General features: G+C 35.2%; 1 protein-coding gene across 3 annotated transcripts in view; it reads right to left on the bottom strand.

The window, feature by feature from the left end:
* The window catches only part of LOC120525687 (kelch-like protein 29), an 810,846-nt gene that overhangs the window by 698,359 nt on the left and 86,258 nt on the right, over positions 1 to 26,229 (bottom strand). Inside the window, exon 2 of one of the 3 annotated variants that reach the window (XM_039748201.1) lies at positions 19,914 to 20,079. The exons of the other annotated variants lie outside the window; for them this stretch is intronic. The gene's annotated coding sequence lies outside the window, so the exon portion shown is untranslated. The remainder of the gene's footprint in view (positions 1 to 19,913; positions 20,080 to 26,229) is intronic. 3 annotated transcript variants of the gene reach the window in all.

The following is a 26,229-nucleotide window of genomic DNA, read 5'->3' as shown; positions in this document are numbered from 1 at the left end:
CGATGTGGCATCTATATCAGTATAGATATCCAGGAGGATTTCTTTTTCCCATTGAGATCTGATGTGTTTTCAAAGTGTTTCTTTAACTTTTTTAAGCAGTTTATATTATATATATATATATATATAGATATATATAGGTATGACAACAACACTCATATCAATGACAAAACAATTACATTAACAATCATCTTAAGTTATTTTTAAAATGTTTCCTTTTCTTTTTCATAAGTCCTTTAACACACTACTTCTCCACTGCGAAGCGCGGGTATTCTGCTAGTCAAATTATATATATAATATATATACACACACACAAACTGTGGAGACTGGCCCGGACACAGACAGGCAGACACGTTCATGTTACCCAACATGTTTATTACGAACCATATTTACAGAATAAAGCGCACCACAAACCCCACATGTCCCAAAAGTCCTGGCCCCTAAGCACAATGCTTTCACTTCTTCAGGCCACCATTGTGAAAAACCGCAACTTTTGGATGTAGTTAAAAAATGCCTTTTAAATGCCTATTTTTTCTAGTTGAAACCCTAAATACAGTATGTCCCAAAGCACTTTAATTTCATTGCAAACTCAGCTTAACACATTAATAAATTACCTAAAAAATTACCTTAACACATTACCTAAAAACAGAATGTAAAGGTAAACCTGTACTGTACAGTACTGTACTGCTATGTTTCCCGCGGTACTAGAATGTAAAACACCAATGTTACCGCTATACATACTGTAATTCATGCAAGCACATTTTCTTTGGTATGCGCTGTCGTTTTCTTTGCTATAAGTAGAGTAAATACATAATAATTTCCATCCATCCATCTCCAACTATTTCATTTAATTAAAATACAGTAAAATGTACGGGTACTCACCAGTGATGAATGATATTGATGATGATGTGCAGTACGATGCAGAGGATTTAAAACTCCTTGGGTGGTGCCCCTTCTTCAGGAGGATTCGTATCTTTATATGGGTCTTCTTCTGATGGGGTTTTCTGCTGGCTTTTCTTGATTGGTTTCAGGAACATTGTGATGGGAAGTTGCTACATTGTCTCCTGTAGCAAACTGCTGGTACAATTTCCGTGCTTTCTCACAGATGATGTTACCATCCAAGGAGATGTTCTTCCTGCAGTCGGTGATCCACAATGCTAAGGCAGATTCCATCCGGACAATATTTTTTATTTTTTACGGTCGTTACTTTATTGGCACATTCACAGAAACTTAAATAGGGTATTCGTTTTTCTTTATGTAGTGAACGGTGCTTTCATTAATGACACAGTGGCATGCTACTGCAGCAGAACGTTTTAGTTCCCGGAGCAAACCCAGTAGTTCAACCTTCTCTTGGAGTGCTTTAAACTCCTTTTGGCATTTAGGCTCAGTGCCAGAGGCTTAGAAGGTGCAGGGCGATTTGGCGAAATCGTGTGTGTTTAAGAATAACAAAATGAATATAATAACAAAATGGAAAACACAAGGACACTCAGCTGGAGTTGCGTCACAGGGCAGCAATCAATCAGGAGCAAGGAGAAATGAATAACACTCTCGGATTGGCTACTTTCACCATCCCAAACCGCGTTTCCCTCAGTGGTTGCTTCCTGTTCTCTGTACTGCACAGTATTGCCAAGAAAAAAAGCCATAAAAAATTGCGGAGGATATTTGCGCTTTCTGGTAACAATTAATAGTTAGGTTCTAAGGAAAACTCCGTGAATGATTGAGTCCGCGAACCCTGAAACGCGACTTCGCAGGGGTCGTATGTATGTATGTATATATGAGCTAGCATAATTACAAATGCTTGTCCAATAACCCAATAGAATTTAAGCACGGTTAATTAAGGATGAGCTCAGAGGGTTTACCGTTAAGGCACTGAAGTAATTGCTGCTGAAAATAGGGTTTTATAGTCATAATGTAAACAACAAAAAAAATAATACATTTCAAGGTAATATCATAGCTATATTTTTAAATCAATTTAATTGTACCTCAGCAAGAAAGTATTCATTTCTATCAAAAACATAAAATATCTGGGTGATTCCAAATTTTTGAACATTAGCATACAAGCATAAAGTACAATAGAAATGTAAATGTCCGGGATCTGCTACAAAGGGGAGATGTTTCAGTAGGACAAGCAATCAATCTTGTGGGGTGGGGGGGGGGCTGTTTGCACTTCAGAAGCATTTGTGCAGAGTACAGCCTAACTAGTACGTGTGTCATGGATGGGCTGGCTTCTGCACTCATGGGAGGCCTTTAAAATCTGTATCTCAAATGATCTCATTTGGTGGCTCTTTAACCGTGTCCTTCAAGACAGGAAACAAAACCCATCTGATACAGCTGGCCCTGAATTTTAGACTGCACAAAGGATTCTCTTGGGACTAAGCTTGTGTCAGATTAGCTCAACTGGAGCAAGTTTTGACGAGAAATAAATAAATAATTTAGTAAATAATGTATCACCTACACAAAAGAAGCATTTGCCCTGTTTTTTATATATATATATATATATATATATATATATATATATATATATATATATATATATATATATATATATATATATATACTAGCAGAATACCAGCCATTGAGAAGTGTGTTAAAGAAGTTATGAAAAGAAAAGCAAACATTTTAAAAATAACATAAGATGATTGTTAATGTAATTGTTTTGTCATTGATATGAGTGTTGTTGTCATATCTATCTATTTATATATATATATATATATATATATATATATATATATATATATATAGTAAAATACCTAGCATTGGCATGAGAAGTAAAAAGAAAAGGAAACATTTTAATAATAATTAATAAATAATATACACATATATACATATATATATATATACATATACACACACAGACACATATATAAATATATATATATATATATATATATATATATATACACACACATCTATACACATATATACAGTATATATATATACATATACACACATACATATATACATATACATATATACACATACTGTATATATACATACTGTATATACAACATATATATATCTACATATATACTGTATATACACATATATATACAAATCTACATATATATATCTACATATATATATATTTAGGGTGGGACTCGATTAAAAAATTAATCCAATTAATTAGAGGCTGTGTAAGAATTAATCTTGATTAATCGTATGTAATCACACGTAAATTTGCCCCAAATCGCAAATGTTTTTTTTTTAATTTAAAACGGTTTTAGTGGGCTTACAGAATCAAATAATAGACATGGACATGAATATTGTAAACTGAAGCTGTTTTAATTTCTGAAAAAAGCTTTTAAACTGCATTTGAATTCAAAACAGAAACAAAAATATCATCCCTGGTTAAAATTGGGCAGACTTAAAAATAAAGTGGTAGTTTAAGTACTTTAAGTACATTTTCAGAATAGTATTGTCTTTAAATAATAATAACCAAAATTTCAACATAAAGTGCAGTTTTCTTCTTAAAAAATAAGTCAGAAACATAAAAGGTAATTTGACCAGCTTACTCTTTAAACTCTGAGTAACATTAGCCAAAATTATTTTGTACATTAGGCTAAAACAGTGTGATCATTGAACATTTTGTAATTAGATGTATTTAGAATTACTAACGGTCACGGAAGTCCAATGATCCCCAGTAAGAGCCACAAAGTCCGCTTTCTGTAATGCATCTAATTTTGCTTGCTTTTCAGTGTGCACAAAACCATGCTTTTATCAAGGCTTCGCTCGGGTAGTCGAAATGATCAGTCGTAGGAAGCGCTTTATTCCGACTCTAACATTTTTGTAGCTGTGATGTGTGCATCAGTGTAATGGATGTACCAGGAAATCATGCATTGACAAAAGTTCCGTTTGCTTGGAATTGAAAGTGTGATTAAATGCGTTATTTTTAACGCGTTATGGAGTACATGCATCGAAGCTTCTCAGCTGTGCTTGTGCTAAGAAAGGGAAAATTTTAAAAATAACGTAACATGATTCTGCGTTAACCTAATATTTTTCATACGCCCCAAACCAAGGAGATCTGAAGGTAAAATGAATCGGTAGCGCTCATACATAGTCAGTACACCCTCTCGAATCAACCTCGAATGTCGGCGTTAGAGGCGAAGACTCTACAATTAGCCACAGCGTGTGGCTTGTCTATGCTAAAGTATGTATTGTAGATCGGGTATATATATACCCGTGTACGCAGTGGAGAAGTAGAAGTTATGAAAAGAAAAGGGAACATTTTAAAAATAACGTAACATGATTGTCAATATACAGTAATTGTTTTGTGAGTGTTATTGAATGTTGCTGTCATCAAGGATTTGATTATCATTATTTCTTTCAATCAGGCTCGTATTTGTAGGATGTGTTCAAGTTACATTCCGTGTTTGTCAATCGCTGTAAAGATAAGAGGTTTCATTCATCGATTAGTTCCTTACTGCATCAATAAACAGCTCGCCTTCCTTTTATCTGTGATGTGACAAACTGCATGCACGGGTTTTTTTTACACTGTCTTCCTTTAGCAGGACATTCACTTTTTCCACCGTGTGCTTTGTTTCGCAGTAGCTGCACTTATGAATATGATTGTATGTATAAGACGCTTCATATTTTTTGCTGCCTTCTCAATTGTGTAATTCGGTTTTGTTCAGCACTCTTTGGAACTGTTGCTTTTGTCTGTGCATTGCGCCAGTTCACGTGAGCCGCTTGGTGTTCTTGCATCGAAGGTTCCCAGCTGTACTGGTGCCATCTCGTAATGTCAGCTAAGACCCGCACTTAAAAGTTTCTCTCGCAGTTTCAATGAGTTTGTGCCAAACACCACCCTGACCATCTCATCTTCCTCTGCATAAGCACAGTCCTTCACCCGTGAACATTTACGGCAGTGTTTGTATTGATTGCCGCTGATGGACGGCCTTATATGGGCAGGCACTAAATTACAAACGCTAGTGGCAGCCTGTCTATGAACTTAATTTAATATAAACTTACGGTTCACGCCGTGCTTTGTTTCGCAGTAGCTGTACTTATGAATATGCTTGTATGCATCATTTGCTTCATAATGTTTTTCTGCCTTCTCAATTGTGAAATGGCGTTTTGTGCTCATCGCTGTTTGGAGTTCTTCCTTGTTCTCTACGCACTTACGTAGGAGGCGATGATGTCACACGAAACTCCCCCCACGCCATCTCCAACTCAAGACTCCATTACATTATATGGGGAAAAATAGCTTCCAGTTATGACCCTTATGCGTAGAATTTCGAAATGAAACCTGCCCAACTTTTGTAAGTAAGCTGTAAGGAATAAGCCTGCCAAATTTCAGCCTTCTACCTACACGGAAGTTGGAGAATTAGTGATGAGTGAGTGAGTGAGGGCTTTGCCTTTTATTAGTATATATATATATATATATATATATATATATATATATATATATATATATATATATATATATATATATACATACATACATACATTTTCAGACAGTACACTTTAGGGAAGTAGGTATTAAAAAGGCATTTTATGCTATTCAAATTCAAGCATCTATCCACGGTATTTCAAAGGTTTTGATTTCTTTTTCTAACCCATATGGGGCAATGCTAAACAGGTCATATATGTTTGAAAAACGTGATTTAATCACTTTGACCTCTTATAACTGAGATAAACATTATTTTAGGCAGCAATAAAACCCTTGATGCTTATATTGATACCGGCCTATAGGAATTACAAATACCTTAAGCACTGCATTCTTTTGTCACAGCTGCTGGTGAAGCTGTTCAAATTGATAACCAATAATTATAGCAATCTTTGTCAAGAGCAGTAAATACCATTTTGACTGGTGTACCCCACCTCACATGAGAAGTTGTAATCAACAATGATAAACCAGACATTGGAATTTAATTTTGTTTTTGTAGAGTTATGCCATAGTGCAATGTTTGAGGGTCCAAGGTGTGGCAAAATGTGTGGCAGTCCTATGGCATACAGAATCTGTAAACAACAAGAATCTAGTTCTCTCCTCTCTCTTACTGACTAACCACATACAATGTTACCTAATTTATTAACACAGAATGCTATCACTACAGTGATTACGGCAGGAAGAATACTGTACACCAAAGAGATTTTCAAGCCACTAGAGGCCACTATGAAATTAGTTTTTGATTCAGAAAAATTGAAGCACTTGATTCTACAACTTAATTTTTAAACCTGTACCATGCCACGTGTCAGCTGTGTCCAGGCAAAATTTTTGCACTTGATACATGATAAAATGGGGAATACAAGCTATTAAAAAGCAATAAAAATTGAAGAACGAAAGAAATATTCAGAAAATATTATATATATATATATATATATATATATATATATATATATATATATATATATATATATATATATATATATATATATATATATATATATATATATATATATCTTCAAACCTCTCCTTGATGTTAATAACCTTCTAATATGCCTCCTTCTCTGATCTTTAGACAAAATGCAACATCAGAGATAAGGAACCTGAGGGAATTCAAAATACAGTTTTTGTATCATTATTTTCTCTATTTAATGGAAGAGTTAACCAACACCACTTCCATGTAAAAAGCACAATAAATGCAACCAAGAAATGTCCATAATTTGCTAACATTGTTACACAATACTATTGAGGAATATGAGAGGAATGTTAGAGCCATTCATTTGTAAACATGCATTTGTGCTTTGGGTTATTGTCCGTAGCCCAAACACACTTTAGTTGTAGGACATGTAACAAAAACGTCTTGTCAAATGCAGAATTCATGATTCCTTCAATAAGGGAAAATCCTGAGGTAGCAATTCACCTTCATATCATCACACTACCATATTACTCTTGGATAGGAGAGTTTTCTGCCTTGCTACTCTCCCCTATAGATCACAGAGCTGAAACCTGACTCCGCAGCTGCACTGGATTCATTGATTGATTTCAAATCATGCGGGCAAACAGAAGCAGATGTGAAAGTGGCAAGAAGAAAAGAGGAGTACTTGCCATTTTCGTGAATAAAAAAAATAGTGCAACCTTGGACACATTATAATTACAGGATAGATATGCAATCTCAATGTTGAGCTTCTTGTGATGAGCTTACAACCTTATTTTATTTTGTGAGAGTTTTCACATGTCATTGTGCTGGCAGTTTACACCCTATGGAGGACATCACCTTGTGGTGCTGGGAGAACTGCCTGCAACTCATTATCAACAAGACAAAAGAGCTGATGGTAGACTTCTGGTAAGCCAAGGAGCCTCTGAGACCAGTCACTATCCAGAGAGTGGAAGCAGAAGTGATGCAGAGTTACAAGTACTGTGGGGTTCTCATAAACACCAAACTGGACTGGTCTGACAACACCGTGGTGTTGTGCAAGAAGGGCCAGAGCAGACTGTACTTGGTAAGGAGACTCTGGTCTTCTGATGAAGGCAACAAGCTGCTGGAAATGTTCTATCAGTCCACAGTAGCTAGTGTGTTGTTCTATGCTGCAATCTCCTTGGAAGCAATCTGAACTCAAAAGATGCACAATGCCTGAAGAAACATATATGGAAAGCCTGATCCATAACTGGGCAAACGCATTGGACACACTGGAAGCTCTTGTGTAAAAGAAGATGAAGGCAAAATTCAATGCAATCATGAAAAATCCCCTCCAGGAGGTGCAGTCTTGAAGCACTTTTAACAACATTCTTATTTCGTCAAGTTGTGCAAAGTAGTGCTTCTGGGAGTCTTTTCTCTGCATGGCTATCAGGCAATTCAATGCTTTGTCCCAATGTACTTGTTAAGATTATTTTAAAATATCTTCATAATATACATTTAATTATTTAATGATGGATTATCTGTATTATTTCTTCTGTAAGTATGTATCCTTGCTTTTTATGTTTCTGCTGATGTATGCATCTGAATTTCCCCATGAGATTAATTACATTTATCTAAAGTAATTTCTGCTCAAGTCTCTTTCTTATCGTGTAGTCATGAACACGGAGCTTAATTATGGCTAGACCTGCCCACAGTTCACTGGGTGTTCTTCTGGGGATCCTCAACAATTAGTTGAAAATTATTTATTGTTGTGCCCTTGGACTACTTTTTGCAATCTGGACTTTTCTGGGAAGATTCCTTCCTGTTCCAAATGTTCTCCATTTCGTGATAACAGCTCTCACTGTGGTGTGGTGCTGTCTCAAAGCCTTAGCAAATGTTTTGTAACACTTCCCTAAAAAACTTTTTAACCACTTTTTTCCTATTTTTTCTGTGATTTCCTCTCAATGGTGGCATAGTGTTCTTCTAGACACCTTATGGTGACTACTTCATTGTCATGGTAAGGATCAACGTATGGTGAAATTTAGATTCAAAAAAGAGCTACAGTAGGTACAATCAAGTCTAAATTATGTTTGATCAGATGTTGGAGTTAGTAACTAAGGTGACAATTACCATTTCACATAGGTAATACAGTCTTAAATATCTTATACTACTTATACTACTTAAAAATATATCATTTACAACTAAGAAGTGCTGTTGTACATTTACTCTGGTTTCCTTTATCCAAGATTGCTAAAAATCTAAAGCCATTCATTGAGGCAAATATGCAAATATAGAGTAAATCAGGAAGGGGATATATATAGAAGACAACTATTGGTTTGGGTTTAGCATCAACATGAATTTTGTCTTCTTAACTGTGCAATAAAGCTTTGCTGGTTCTACAGCAAATAATCAGATAAATAACCACACTGGACTCCTAAGCTGCGAGGCTTAAAATAAGTCTCTGACAATTGTTTTTGTAAAGGTAAAGAAAAAAAACCCTGAGGAATTATTATTGTGATAATATGAATCACTATACTATGTGTTCATTCTAAATGATTCATTGTACTTCCTTTATTAAACTTTAATTTTCCAATAAAATAATTATATTGCAGCCTTTAAAAGTATCTCATTGTCAAAAGGATAAGTAATCTTAAAATATATTTATATATAAATACAATTTTCAGAAATAATTAAAAGGAAATAAATGGGAGTTTGCAAACAAAAATATACCAAATAACGAAGTACAAAAGAGCATTAAGAAAATTAAGCACACCCCCAGAAATGTACCAAAGCGTGAAATATACTGCAAAAATGAGAGATATTTGACAGAACCTTTGGTTTTTGTTTTTCTTTCTTTATTAATTTTATTGCAATCCATACAAATCAATCAAGTTTTTACAAAAAGAAAAATTGAGTTAAGGACAGATCGATCCCCACCCCTGAGAGAGAGAGCAAGCCAAACGGCGTGAAATTTAAGGCTTGTAAACATACCTACATTAATAAATTCTCTGTGCTTTATGAGCTTATTTTAAAATATTATTGATTAGATCCTACCATGTTTTGAAAAAAGTCAATACGGATCCTCTAACTGAGTATTTGATTTTTTTCCAATTTCAAGTAGTATAGAACATCGGATTCCCACTGACTTAAAAATGGAGAGTTTGAGTGAGTCCAAGGCTGTCTGAGAGGTAATTAGAAATTTTTGTCCAGAATAATGTTAATTTGGTGCAGGCCCAGAACATGTGACCCAGTGAGGCTGGGGCTTGGTTGCAAAGTTCGCAGGTTGGATCATGCCCTGGAAACATTTTGGAGAGTTTTAGTCAAGACAGATGTGCTCCATATATAATTTTGAGTTGTATAATTGTATGCTTTGCGCGTATGGAGCTCAAGTGAATTCTCTGCATTGCTGTTTTCCCACTCCTTTTCTGATATATTAATTGAGAGATCTTTTTCTCAGTGTCCTCTTGGATCTTTGAAATGGAGGGATTGTAAAATGATTTTATATATTGTACAGATTGTGTCTAAGTCCTTGAGATTGAGCAATATTTTTTCCAGCATGAATGAGGGTGCAAGATGAGGAAAATCTGGAAGGTTCTGTTTAACGAAGATCCTGATTTGAAGATAGTGAAAGAAATGTGTAGCTGGAATGTTAAATTTGGAATGTAATTGTTCATAGGATGCAAAGACGTTGTCTATATAAAGATCTCTAAGCAAGTTAATTCCAAATTTTTTTTCCAGATATTAAAAACTGCATATGTTTGCGAAGGTTGAAAGAGGTGGTTCTCTTGCAGAGGTGCCACAGATAGAAGCTTCTTCGTCTTAAAATGCTTTCTACATTGGTTCCAGATTCAAAGTGAGTGGAGCACAATTGGGATATTAGTATATTGTCAATAACGTGTGTTTATTGGAGCACAGAGCAAGGAATACAAAGTACTACTGCAGGATTTTACGTCTATTGCGGACCAAGCCTGTGCATTTTCTTCTATTTGTGTCCAGGTTCTTATTGTCTGTACAGTATATTTATTGCCCAGTAATAAAACTGGAAGTTAGGTAGAGCCATGCCACCTTCTGCCTTTTGTCTTTGTAGGGTCGCTCTTTTGATGCGTGGATGTTTTGAATTCCAAATAAATGAGATTATTGTTGAATCTAATTGCCTAAAGAATGATTTATTGACGTATATTGGAATGTTTTGAAATAAAAAAGACAGAACCTTTGTTAATGGAGAGATGTCAAACAATCAGTGCATTGAACTTGTTGGTCAGAGCCTAAATACTAGAATATAAAAGAACAGGAATACAATGGTTTGTTTGCATTATTTAAACATGACATTGTAATATAGTCATGTGCCGACTTACAGCACCATTTGGGACAGGTCATTTGGCTGCATGTCAAGACTGGATGTGTGTCAGTCATAAATTGTACAAGTATTTGCAAATGAGGCTCTGTAGGTCTGGTGTGCATCATGTACACTTTAATTGCTGGTATGGAGTAGCACAAACCAATCTTCAAGTCCTGCTGTCTGAACACAATGTCCATGTGAGGGAGTGTTTCTCAACCAATAGGAGAAACAGTCAGATGGGCCACCTAAGTCAGTGTTCCACAAACGCTGAGTCATGGGTTGTCATTGATGGTTTGACCAAGTGATCAGCAGCACTGCATAATATGTTTCTCCATTTCCAAGTGAACTTGTTTCTCTAAGTGGAAATCCCAATCATGCTTAATTTCATCAAGAGAAAACAGATTATAAAAATATTTATCTTACTTTATGATGTCTCCATAATATACTTTGTCCTATGACCTTCACACATATATATGTATCTAATATATGGTGTAAACCTGAATGTATGTTTGTGCATATTGCAAGTCCACACCAAATTTTACAGAAATTCCCTAATTATACAGGGAATGATCATTCAGAAATGTTTCCCTGCTGGGAAACTTTATGTAGTGACCACATCTGTGCATCATTAATGAAGCACTTCAATGTGGGTTTAGATATATTTCGCTTTTGGTTCCAAAATTTTTCAACCTGGAAATTTTAACTAGTGACCATACCTGCACTTTATTTGATCCTGGCAGCACAAGGTACTCTGGCTAGTAATTTAAAAGTTTTTAATATGTATTATAATACGGACACAACCCAGGACCATACATATACAAAAATTCAAAGTCATGAAAGAAACACACATTTCATTAAATAGGAACTTACAGTAAACAGAAAAATCAAGCAGCTAGTATCCTGTCACCTTACTAGTCTAACTTGAAACACAGTTTGTATTCCTAGTGTAAGATTGAACTAAAATATGCATAGAAAGTTGCAGTTGCAAGAATAAAACATTAAACTTTTGGAAAATGATTGCTTCCAAAATTAGGAGAAAATACACTAAATATACCAAATCAAATGCATAAAACCATGTCTTGCAGCTGAAATTTGTTGCCCATGTGGATCTTTACCTAAAGCATAAACTTCTTACAAAATTTCACCACAGTTCATCTTCCAATTTCTGTCTGAACCATCAGATGACTCAACTTTCAGCAGGAGCGGATTAAGGTTACAAGTGTTGTGAGCATCCTGTGACCTACATTTGACCTTTGACAGCATTACCTACAATGGAGATGCACATTACACTTTAGCACACTTCACTTTTCTTCAATTAGACAATAAAATGTGGAAAGAAATCTAATAAAGTGCAAATTATTTCCATTTTATTCTCTTTTTATTTTAAACGGTCTAAGCAGACATTCAGAAATAAACATGAAAATCTGAAAACGCCCCTCTTGCATTTCAACCTCCATCTTTACCTTATATATTTGAACATACATACACACATCTCCACTGCCTTCTTCCTTGCTTATAAAAGTTTTACACTTAAAAGAATATGGGACACTAAGCCATATGCAATTTTAGGTGATCAATAGCTGTCTAATTTTTAAATAAAAACAAACTGATTGTAAATCATAAATTTGACTATGAAAGTCAGTAGAGCCACACATCCTATTTTAATGTTTCTTTTTGAAGAACTGTCCAGAGGTACCAAAAATAGCACCAGTAAGCAGCCAGTGTTATTAGACAGAAATAACCCTTGATTTCCAAGATCCGCTAGAGGTCATGCATGATGAGATTTAACACACAGGGCAGCAGTTTCCTCATATAGCATTAACTGAGCTATTAACCAAGTACTACTGGATAACTCAGCCTAGCCTCACTGTACTGTAAGAGGACTATGTTTCTCCATGCTATAACAGATTCACAAAATAAACTCTGCTGCATTCTTCTTTTGCTTTTTATATTTTGAACTCCTTAGTTTTTTGACATCATTGCAACAGATATCAAGCTGGCCTCGTGCACCCCCAGCTGGTTCTCCTCAAACTGGTAACAAACCATCACTGGAGACAGACACATTTTTGTGTTAAGCATATGACTGCATGTTATTTCAATTAAAACTAAATGAAAGCAGTGGGTGCTAATGCACCTCAAACTCCACTTTCTTGTTAGAAACAGCATTACCTCTCTTATGACTGAGGCGGCTAACATCCAAATTCCCAGACAGACACAAAAATGTAGTAATTGCCAATGCCAGTAACTTCAGCTCCATGATATGTCTTTGTAAATTAAATCAGATGCAACATTTGCAGCATCAGAGTTCAATACTGACATGGAATGAGTTACAATAAAATATATTGTAAACAAAATCCTGTTACAGTAATATTTTTAAAAAGCAGACACAATCAGTCCACTCAGCAATAATTTACCCTGAAGCCAGCTTTGTAGTATTATCTATGCTGTGACCTCCAAAGATATTGGCACTGACATTTATTGGTATAAGTGGACTACTGAAAAAAGAAAAAAAAAAAAAGTCTTACTGTTTACCCTCTTCATCTCTTATTCAAAATATTAACAAAAAATCTAACCTTTAATTGAAGTAAAATATTTCAAAAAGAAATTCTTAGCATAAAACAAATAATTTTTCTCAAATCTCAACTAGTTTTAATGTCATACCATCATCCATACACAGATTTGCAGCATACAGTGGTGCAAAACAACATTCCCCAGGACCGTGATTCAACATATACATAAACACAGGATAAGTTCAAGAGAGGTAAAGTAAAATATAAATAAATAATAAGGGAAGGGATAGTAATAATTTTAAATAGTAATAAATTAAAAAATAAATAAATAAATACTACAACAACTAATAATAAAACACAACAGTAGTAACAGGTGTAACAATGTATTGCATATAAACTACTAAGAGCAGGTCTCTGGGCTGTGGGCACCACAGAGTTTTGGCACCCCTTCATTTAATACTTTGTGAAGCCCCCCTCCTCTGCCAAGATAACAGCTCTTTGACTTCTTTTATAATGCATGATGAGTTTGGAAAACATATGGCAAGGGATCCAAGACCATTCATCCTCTCTCTCTAGATTCTTCATATTTAAGGTCCACATTTATGGATTCTCCTCTTCAGCTCAACCCACATGTTTATAATGGGGTTAGGTCTTAATTTTGTGGTCATGAACCATTATTTCTGATGGTTCTGAAGTGCGTGCTGGAGTAATGTTCTACTGGAATATCTAACTACAGGCTAATTTAAGCTTCCCGTTACAGAACAATTTATTTAACTGAATTTCACCACTGACTGAAAATACTGTGTAGCAATTCATTATTTCACTCTACTTTATCTAAACACAAGGTTGAAGAGTTTCTGATTTGATTTCACTTTCAGCTGGGCTCAGAAATTTGCCTGTTTATTTTCAGACAGCAACTGAAAGGGACAGAAGTGACCCGCTTCCTCAACATGTATGTGGTTTTTATACCCACTGCTTTGAACTCGCATCCAGTTCAAAAAGACAATTCAAGCTCTGAGATAACTACTATCCAAAAACACATGAAGCTTTTACTTATTAAAATTATGCACTATATTATGTTTAATATGATACTGAATATGGTGAAAATGCCCCACCAAATGCATCACGTTTTGATTATATTAATTAAAAAAAAAACATATCATGTAGATGTACTAATGTTTGAACAGGCATATTAATACTTTTATACTGGGCTTCCACTAATTCATTAATACTTAAGTTAATTAGCCCTGCTTGTTATACAGTACTGTAATTCACAAATATCGACATAGGACTTTGAACATCTGTGAGATTTTCTGAGCCAAGTAAATGGTCTTTAGCTTTTTTTTTTATTTATTTTTTTATTAAAAGTTATTTCTGAGGAGTAAAACATAAAAAAATGACTGGAAAACCTGCAGACATTTGCCTCACCTGGCATCAACACATAAAATTATACTTCATACAATGCATATGTTAAATTTACATAAGAGTGCATTATAAATGAATAAATACTGTAAATAAATAATAAGCTCTGCAATATACTTGTCACTTTATGCTGTAGGAAGATAAGTAAATAAAGTAAAACTAAAAAAATGACGTTAACTTTGACAAGTACTAAACATTTACAGTGGCTGTTACAGACGCAAATCAAATGCATGCTTTTATTGTATAATAGTAACAATAAGAACAGCGCACAACTCAAAACGTTTATTTTGGGAGGTGTTAAGTCTCGAACCCAGAACCTTCTGAATTGGAGTCGGCAGCTCTAACCACTATACTACCCGAGAAGTCAGGACAACAAGCAACACTAACCCGATTTCTTTTTCTTCGGTTATAGTCTTGAAAAAAAGCGGATTTGTTCTGTTATACTATGTATCTTTTGTGAAAGTGTTTCTTTGATATTTGGAATTCAGGCTTCACACACTATACACGTCTACATTTTGTCAATTATTACTAAAACATTAAAAACGTTTGCTTTAACAATGTGTATACTGTGCATAGATCGTTGTAGACACGGAACACACATGAAATGCAAGTGTTCCAAATATTGATATAGTATTTATAAAAGGTGTCATTTTGCTTGACTTCTCACTCTATACAACTCTAAGCAACTGACAGCTGAGAAAACCGTGTGGGGTGGGGGATGTGATAGCAGACTGCTTGCTCTTTGACTGGCCACCACACTTTCCTGACCTAAATCCAATAGAACACCTCTGGGACATTATGTTTTGGTCCATCCAATGCCACCAGGTTGCACCTCAGACTGTCCAGGAGCTCAGTGATGCCCTGGTCCAGATCTGGGAGGAGATCCCCCACAACACCATCTGTCATCTCATTAGAAGCATGCACCGATGTTGTCAGGCATGTATACAAGAACACAGGGGCCATACAAAGTGCTGCGTACAATTTGGAGTTGCTGCAATTCAATTTTGGCAAAATGGACCAGCCTGCCACATAATTTTTTCACTCTGATTTTTGGGGCGTCTTTGAATTCAGGGCTCTGTAGGTTGATCATTTTCATTTCCATCAAACGATGTGGCATCCTTTCATTCCTAACACATTACCCAGTCTATATCAGTATAGATATCCAGGAGGATTTCTTTTTCCCATTGAGATCTGATGTGTTTTCAAAGTGTTCCTTTAATTTTTTTGAGCAGTTTATATATATATATATATATATATATAGATATATGCATTGATGTGACCCCTCAAATACCTCAGAAACAATGGATATGATGTACGGATTGTATTTTAGTTCCCTTTTAAGAGTGGCAATGAAACGTATTTGCACTGAAGAACTTTTTTACTTTTTCATCCGTTTACATCAGCTACCTGTTGTCTCTTCTCAGGGAGTGGATCAACAGTACCTCAGCCAAGCTTCAGTCCATCATGCCTACTCTGCTGGAAGCTATTAACTGACAGTAGGGCATTACATCCAGTTTTTGTATGATGTAAGTAAACATACATAACATATTTTTGTCAATATAAAAACAAGACAGATGCATATTTAATGGAACACACAAACCCACTTATCCAATTTAATCCTTACATGCTTCCATACCGATTTGTTTTTGCTTAATGCTGAAACTAACATCACTTGCAATAGTCCTCCAATCCTATACATGCAGCACATTGTCAGTATGTGCAGCAACTAATCAGGTTCCTCACTCAAAACCCAAGATAATAAGAATGCACTTTGAGAACAAAGCCATGGAAATTTTATTTACCATTACTTATACAACTGTAAAGCAGCTGACCCTTATTTAAAAAGAAGTAAAAAAGTTTTACTACATACATATTACTACTACTGTACATAGTTTCCAGACTATGGGTGCCACTTTGTGAAGCATGCGATTCAATTCTGAGTATTTTAGTATGCACCATCTCATTGAACCTACCCAGTTTTAACCACTATTCTCTTAGCTGTCAAGCCTAATATTCCTCACACTGCAGGGTTCTTTACATTATGAACCTGTTTAAAATGCCCTCCAAGATTTCAGAATAAAGCCCTTCATTAAGAAGTATTTTGTTCATTGTGCCTGTTCTAATGCAGAAAACCAAAATAATGCTGTCACGGCGCGGGCACCAAATCTGAAATGCTACATTTAACTTAAGAAATGCCAGATAGAACTTAATTTATATGTACAATGTTAGACAAAAAAAGCAACCCAGGAAGCCAAGCTCAATGAAATGCAATACCAAATGTTAAGTCATATCACAATGAACCCTAAAACACAGTCTTCGTTGTCTATTTATAAGAGAACTCTGTTAACATTCTCTTTCATTCTTTTTATGATCAGCATGGCTCTAATTTTAAATTCTTCAGAGGATGCCAGCAATGATTAAAAAGTCTGCCTAACTAGACCTTGTGAACAGATCCTTTGCAGAAGGCCCACAGATTGCTTCTAATGGGATCTGGGGCCTATCAAACCAGGCTTTAAATTCTCATTCTATGAGATATTCAATTTTCATTCAGCAATTTCAAGCCTGCCAGGATATTTCTGATTAAGTAGATAATATTTTTTCTCATTTAGTGCAGAAAACAATTGATTAAAGAATGCACTTTTCTTGAATTTTATTAATCTTTTTCACATTCACACTTTCCTGGATTAGCATCTATGGGTGCAAAGCAGTAACCACTCTGTAGAGAAGGTACCCTATACAGGAAAAAACTCACGGTGTATGTTTGGCAAAACATCACTATCTCATTGTACCACACAGGTCAAAAAAGGCCATTAACCATAATGAGCAGAAACTCTTGGTCTCTCCAACCTGTTTCACTTTTATAGAAATTCCATGTATTTGATGTACAATTCATTTACAAATGAACTCCTTGTGCACCCTCAGGCACCTGAGAAAAACTGATGCTTCTACTGTATATGTAATTTTGTAAAAGTGAAACAATACATCCCCACCATCCTCTACTGCCATCAATGCAATTTCAGTATGCCATGCAAAGCTCAAGTTTTACAACCTCAATTGAATTACAATTGTGTCAAATCTGCGTAACATCACAAACTTAAACTTATAGGCAAATTGATTTTTTCCTGAATCCACAGTTCTTAATTATCAAGTTATTTTTATTGTTTAAATCTACAGGGCACTAGGGGTACATTATACACTCAATAGAAATTTTCTGGTAAAAATATATTTTTATTGCAGTTGTGCGCATCAGGAAGCCACCTTTGTTATTTGTCTTTCTCACACAACTTAGCATATGCCATTACAACTGTGGAGATGAAAAAGAAAATGAAGACACAGTAGTTGGGGTTGTCATCATACCAATACTACAAACAAAGTGAAGAGATGGTTAGGAACAAAGTGGACTAAGTTCACACAGGCTTAAGCTTGCTATAGCTAAACTGGAATGCTCAATTAAGTAGTCTATAGCCTACATGAACAATTGAAACCACATACATTGTAGTAAATGCATACTATTAATAGCCATTGTGGACATCAGAATCAAATGACAATAGGGTCCCAGCAACTTTTGTTTTATTAATGTAAGTTTGCATTTTGCATTGTTATTGTAGCAACTCCACCTGTGAGAGAAGAGGCAGGCAAGACTTTGCAGGGGGTAGGGCAGAGCCATGTGAGCTGAAAGAGTTTAAAAGTATATGCAATACATAGAGTGGCAGGTTAAAGACAGCAAACCCTCTTGAAGAGGAAAAAAGAAGGGAAACATCTCCCAAGGCTAAAAGGTGGTGCTGATCAGGGACTGTTCTTAAAGGGACAATAACCAGCTCCTTGTGCCTAAGTTTCAGTCCTTCCTACGGCGTATCCCAAGTTGTTACATTATATTTTGTGTGCTTTATGATGTGAAGACACATTACATTTTTTTCTTGTCAAAACTTAAAACTACTGATTATTGAAGTGGTCTGTCCAAACTCATCTACAGTTATCACACTATTCATTTAAGCACTTTCTATAGAATTCTCATGCATTCTTTTTAGAAATGTTAAATGACTGAGCAACTAAAAAAAATGCAGAGGTGTAACATGTAATCTACCCAATGACAATTATTCTGTCATACCAACAGAAAATAAATTTGTAATGTGATTTATCATATGCATGTAGATACTTGCCAAAGTCTATGATAATGATAATCAGGTAGTCTGAATTAACCATTAAGCAAAATAAGGACATGCTAAGGGCACCAAGGAATTTTTTTTGTTTGTTTAAAGCAGAAGAAAACTAAATTGACAATAAGCATTAATTTCATATCATTTGATCCATGTATGATGAAATGCTATATAATTTCAATGTTAGAAACCAACAGAATTAAAGATGTTTTGTTTGGTACAAATAGTATTTATAGCTTTTTAAAAAAATGTGTACCAAACATTGATTTCTGTGGAAACAAAATTTTGAAAACTAAAAAGGCATGCTCTAAAGTTTTCTTAATACAGTATTCACAAAGATGTTTTGAAAAACAATAAAATCTAGTTAGCCTTGTTTGTTTTTGTTCAAAGAATACTTTACACATCGTACAAATTGTTTCCAAGATTCTGTGTCTTAAAAGGGATGTGCAGTGTGCTTATTTCTTGTTTAGTTCTTTTTATATTATGGTTTTGCACAACACAGATATTTTGGAATTATTTAATTAATGGTCCTTAAGAAAGAAACATCACAGGAGACACATTCCCATTAATGTTTGAAATTGTGCCAACAGCAGCACCTAAACTGGATTAAATTCGATAAAATACATATACATGAATTTTAGAAGAATATACAGTAAATCAGAACTGTGATCCTTTTTAATTATATCACAATCTATTTATAAAATCAGCTTTATCCATTACAAGATCGTAGTTACACAAGCAGTAACAGTATTGTCCAATAACAAAAAAATGTATATTCAATTAAATACTTTCAGCATGCAGCCTCAGATTTACAGTACTGCAACTTTTTTTTTTTTTTTTAAATAAACTTGCAAGCATTTCCTTTGAAAAAAGAAAATGATGTCATTGTATATGTAACAGAATGGCTGCTGGTGCACATCAACATAGGAATAGTTTAGAAGCTGTCATTATGTTTGGCATTTTTAGCAGAGAATTTTAGCACAATTAGCACTATACAAAATAATAATCATTAAATCGATTAAACAACTGATTTAAGTATGAACTTGAGACTGGAGGTTAGAAGCATGAGCTGATACATCGTGTTGCCGCACACACCACATGACAAACCATCTCAGGATCGCAGATTACGACCCGAGTGCAGCCAAGCAATAGGTGACACCTCAGTACCATACTAGTTCAGATGGAATGGAATAGTGATAGGTTTTTATAGTACCTAGAGAGCCAGCTCTGTCACCATCCCTCAGGTTTTCACTGCAGATTAGAGGGCCTACTTGCAGGGCTGGATACAGGTTAATGTCATACCCAGGACGGAGCAATTGCAGATTAACGGCCTTGTTCAAGAGCCCAATAGAGTACAGTCATTTCTGGCATGGCCCGACCTACAAAAAATATAATAATGTAAACTGTCATATGTCCCTCTGCTGCTAGGTCAGACGTCTGTGGGAAACACTGACTACCATTCAAAGAACTTGCCCACTGGTAAACAGAGATGTAAACTACTATAATTTAGTAGAACATAAACCTAGACCAACACAGTTAAAACTGATAAAAACTTCAAAAGATACATGACTATGAAAATTAAAGTTGTAAACTTGGCATCAGTGAAAAGACTCACCACATGGTAAGGCAAGTCAATACAAATAGCTTAATCAGACTTCTCATAAAGTACAAAATTGACAGCCTAGGTCTTACAAATCAAAAGCATTTCCCTTGTGAAAATGCACAGCTGGTACACGATTCTATGGTTTCGCTACAAGGTTTCAGCCTGGGCTTCATTAGGTATGATCATGTTGCTGGACACCATTTTACCCTGGACTGGAATAAATTCTAATTCTGCAGATTGGCATCAATTCTCCCTAGACTGCCTTCTGACACTTCTTCTAATCCTTGCTTTCTGCCTTTTCTGGTCTACCCATTATGCATGCTTAATGTTCATTTGCATCAATGCATTCATCAAAATTTTGAATAATTAAAAACTGATTTAGAAAAAGGTCTTCTTTTCACATTCTCTCTTGTAAAGTCATTAGCTAAACATGAGTAAGATTTTTCCTGTATTGTGCAAGAGGCATTTTTTCACTTCTTTTTGTATAACCCCTTAATATCTTTTATGTATTATTAAGCATAGCAATCCAATTTTATATACTCTTCGAATTTTATTAGTTAAAAAAGCCACTTGCATAAGAACATAAGAAACCTGGCAAACAAGAAGAGACCATTAAGTCCATCAGGCTCTTTTTTTAGGTAATAACTTTTTCCAGTATTTTATCCAGATATTGCTTAAAGGTTGTCAAGGTTTCTGTTTCAACTACACTCCTCCCTAGTTTGTTCAAGATTCCAACAACACTTTAGAGTAAAGACGTGCTTCCAGACTTCAGTCTTAAATGCAAGTTCCCTTACTTTCCACTGGTGTCTTTGAGTACAGTACGTGATTCACCATTAAGTTGAAAGAATTCTGCTGGATCTACATTATCAATGCCTTTTAGAATTTTGAAGACCTGGATTAGGTCCACATGCAGTCTCCTTTGCTTCAGATCAAACAGGTTTAAACTATGAGTCTTCTGGAATTTTACACTTCCTTAAATCTTGGCAGGCACTTGGTTGCTCTCCTCTGCACAGCTTCAAGTGCTGCAATGTCTTTCATGTAAATGTGGTGTCCAGAACTGCACACAATACTCCAGATGTAGTCTCAAAACTGTATTATATAGTTGGTCTATAACATCTATTGATTTATATTCAACATATTTTACAATACAAACTAGTATTTTATTTGTCTTTATAATAACATCTGCACATTACTTAGATGATGAAAAAACTGTCAACAGAAGTCCCAAAGTCCTTTTCAGAGGTTGCTTCCTTTAGGACAGTGTCTCCCATCTTGTATTTATAATCACCTAGTTCTAAAACTTGTCCAAGTCTCCTCAAATTGTTTTTGCCGTCCCTAATTTTAGTATCATCTCTGAACTTCAAGAGTTTAGAAATGATAACGAAATCTAGTTCATTAATATAAATCACAAAAGTGGAGGTCCAAGTACAGACCCCTGAGAAACTCCCCTGATAACCTCACTCTACATGGAAAATTCCTCCCTTATCTGTAATCTTTGTATCTTGTTGGTAAACCAAGTTGAGATCCAGTTTATAGGTTACTTCTGATGTTTACAACTTCTAATTTCATAATTAATTTTTGGTGTTAGACTGTATCAAAGGCCTTATGAAAGTCTGAGTAAATTATGTTGAAATTCTTACATTACCTTCAATCTTGTAAGCTATATTTTTCATTTCTTGAATTAGGTTTATTTCAGGCTATTTTTATATTTAGGCTTCTGTCTAAACTATTTTGTCTTTATCCTTAAGTCTCACTTTATCAATTCAAGTTCACTGATCATTTATTCTTGAATACATACTTAGAAATATTAAATGTACACATATACTTTTTAAATATATTTTGCATTTAACATTCATTAATGTTCAACCTCCAAACTCCAACTTCCTGTTTGTGATTATTTCAACATTTCTAATATAAGTAAAAATACTTTAAACCTTCATCACCAGCCATTAGCACTTTTAATTCATTTACAGTGCAAATTCTATAGGAGCCAAAGTTAAAGAAAAATTCTACTGTAATGATTCATTTTGTTTTCTGAATATCTCTATCATTAATAAAGCACTTAAAAATAGATGCAGAAGGACAAAGTTCAAAAAGCATGGCCCAATAAATAATACTACATAAAAGTCTATGTCAGAAGTTTATTTTACAGATGTTACTTTGTTTTAAAAACACACTGCACTGTATACATCTCTCATATATTTAATCAGACATAAAAAAAAGGATGAAACTGTGAGCCTTTTCTTCTTCGGTCTTATTTACTCACATTCAGACTTACATTTTCACAGCCTACATTCATTACTTTAAACAAACTTTCTGAAATGGATAAGAATTTCAAAAATCATTCCAAACATAACATGGCACCTCTTTAAATTTAATTGTATAATACCTGGTTTCCTCACGTCAGTAATGCCTCCCTATCACTCCAATATCTCTACTGCATATCATAATGAAGAAAGAACATCAAAGAATGTTTAGGAGACTGGCCATTGTGCTATTAAACATAAAAATTGTATAAGAACAAAAGAAAAATGGGAGAATAAAATATTCAGTCACAAAAATTCCTATTCACATAAAATGTCCAAGAACAAAATTCTCAAGGCACTCCTCTCAAGCCAGAGCAACTTGTAACTTGTTCTTTGTACAGTGTATAGACAACGTTATCAATCAGTTTTCATCTTTTAAACAGAAAAAAAACAACATTTTATCTGTTAAGCTATACTAAAATGTTTCAATGGTAGATATCAATTTTCTAGTTTGGTTTTATAGAACTACAGTAGTTTCCTTCCTATTGTTTCGCCTTTCTAGCACCTAGAATTTGAACTGGTGGGCTTTAGAAGATGAATCCCTACTTATAGGACAAAGCACAAAAAAAATTTATCCATTTTCAAAACCCTTAAATACAACAGAGGACTGCATCTCTTCAAGTACTACCACAAGTATCTATCTATCTATCTAGAACACACGAATGCTGTCATGTTTCTACAATCCAGCTGAAATGCATAAGGCGCTTTTCAGATTATAGTATGATGAGCTGTAGAGTTTCCAAAACACTGCATCAGTACATCTGACGTGAAATATAATAATCTCTAATGCAAAACCCTCAATATTTTAAACAGATATGGTGCAAAGATTTTAGTTCCCAACTGCACATACACAACACCAGGCCAAAATAGAAAACCGCATGAAAATAAAAACATCCCAAATCTATATCTCTGTATTGCTATAGTTAAATAGCTGAAATTCTGTAGGATGGTGTATGTATGTAAACAGGTATCCACTAATTAAAGGACATTTTGATATATTAATATTTAGGTATAGCCCCTCCCAGTAGAAAAACTAAATACCTCCACAATCTCAAAAATGCCTTGATGGATTTGGTTGAAATTTGATGACATAAAAAAGAAAATTAGTCAACTTTTTTCCCTTTGATATTTATTGGTAATAATGCTTTAGCAAGTAGCACATTCTTAGCACATTGTTCAGCTGTGATTATGTGAACAAATGAGGAGTGTAGTTCAAGCCGAAATGGGTTTGGCTACAAATGAAAAAGGGTAGCTGCCCTGGCCAGGAAAAAAGAGATGAGATGGTGAGCTGCACTGAAACCTAGTTATGAAGTGGACAAAAAAATGAGAAAACAAAAAAAAAAAAAACCATGGCTGGCAAGTCGCCTCCTGCCCAATGCTGTATAAAAACATTCTAATTCAAGCCTGATTGGACTGCCCAGTGCTTTTGTATATATACATTTCAAAGAACGGGGGTCTGGGGAGGGACAGCTTTGAGGTAAAATGCAAACAATATTGTGGAGAAATGGGGTGTTCCTTTTGAGGACAGACCACGATGTGTTTCTATGCTCTGGTTCAAAAAGCACAAAGAATAACTGCTAGTACAGGCCAGCAGCCCACTTTAAGCCATATCATGTGCACAGTTCATGTTATTATTTATTTTCACATGTTCTTATCTATGCAGTGCTTAAAATATTGAGTTTAACCCATTACACACATAAATGTGTAGACTGTAAACATTCATGCTACAGTATCTATACTAATAAAAGGCAAAGCCCTCACTGACTCACTCACTCACTGACTGACTCATCACTAATTCTCCAACTTACCATGTAGGTAGAAGGCTGAAATTTGGCAGGCTCACTTCTTACAGCTTACTTACAAAGGTTGGGCAGGTTTCATTTTGAAATTCTACGCGTAATAGTCATAACTGGAACCTATTTTTTCGTCCATATACTATAATAGACTTCTGCTCGATGTCCGTGGGAGGCGGAGTTACGCCTCCCACGTAATTTAGTGCCTGCCCATATAAGGCTGTCCGTCAGCGGCAATCCAATAGAAACACTATTGGGTGAAGGACTGTGCTTATGCAGAGGAAGATGAGATGGTCAGGGTGGTGTTTGGCACAAACTCGGCGAAACTGCAAAAGAAACTTTTAAGTGCCGGGTCTTAGCTAACATTAAATACAGTCGTGGACATCGCACGAGATGGCACCAGCACAGCTGGGAACCTTCGATGCATGTACACCGAGCGGCTTGCGTGAATAGCACGCGGGCTCGATGCATCGGTGCGCGTCAACTCGATCTGAATTGCGCGATCACATTCAAAAAAATATATCTTCTTTTCAAGTTCTATTTAGTCGACACAAATATCTTTGGTTGGAATGTAAGGCAAATTTACTCTTTACATTTGTATGGTGAAGAAAAATTTATGCAATGATGCCTACATTTAACTTACATTCCGACCAAAGATATTTCTGTCGACTAAATAAAAGTTCCTTCTATTTAAAATTTAAATAGAACTTGAACAGATACGATAGTTCATAATATCCACACAGACTTGCACGTAAGAGCGGGAGTCATCCGTTTTAACAAACAGCGTATTGCACTGATACGAAATAGCCTGCCCATTTAATTATTTAGGAATGGATAAATAAATTAAGATTTTGTACAAATAATGTTTTTCATGTTTTCCCCAAAGAGTGTATGTATGTATATATATGTGTGTGTGATTATGTATATATGTAGATATGTATATGTATACAGTCAACCCTCGTTTATCACGGTTAATCCGTTCCAGACTCTACCGTGATAAATGAATTTTCGCGAAGTAGGATTCTTTATTTATAAATTGAATATTTTCGCAGTTAGAGTATAGAAAACCTGACTACGACCTTCTAAATACGTTTTTTAACATTATTAGAGCCCTCTAGACATGAAATAACACCCTTTAGTCACCATTACACTCGTATTACCCAATATATAAGACAAAATAAGAGAAAATAAGACATATTAGACGTTACAAATATCATATTACTAGGCGTACTTCGCCTTTTAAGGCGACCGACTTTTATCCTCAATTTTTGTGCACTCCATGTGTGTACATCAGGCATGTAAGTGTAGAGAATGAGAACATCAAAGTGCCCATTCATAACATCTCCCGAAAACCTAAGTTTTTTTTTTTATCCCCTCAAGTGCCTGTCCAAAGTCGTACAATGTGAGCCCGAATCTGTACCGCTAAAGACAGAGTTTCATGCACTAAATAAGCTATAGATGAGAATAAGCAAGCACCCTCTCCCCTGATATTTACTACACGGTGAGGCATTTGTACTGTATTTCCAGAGACATAATTTTGTCTATTTTTCCAACGCATCACGCACAAAAGCAAGGGAACGATGAGAGCACTAGAACTCTGCTCACATCGCATCGCTTCGTACCTCAGGCCGCAAGTAGTAAGTCTGTAATAAGCAGAATACTGCTACGCTTTGCACTCACGGGACGGAAGGACAATGCCGAATGCTTTTATATAATAGATTATTATACTGTACATTTAATTACACACAACCACTAACCTATGAAGGCACGACCTCAGTAGGAGAGTCTTCAGAGGTGGTGCAGTATCTTCAGCAGGTGCGTTGTTGT

Source organism: Polypterus senegalus, chromosome 3, assembly GCF_016835505.1.
Source record: "Polypterus senegalus isolate Bchr_013 chromosome 3, ASM1683550v1, whole genome shotgun sequence".
In the NCBI taxonomy this organism is placed as follows: domain Eukaryota; kingdom Metazoa; phylum Chordata; class Cladistia; order Polypteriformes; family Polypteridae; genus Polypterus; species Polypterus senegalus.
The sequence above is the reverse complement of the archived record's forward strand: the minus strand, read 5'-3'. Positions and strand labels throughout refer to the sequence as shown.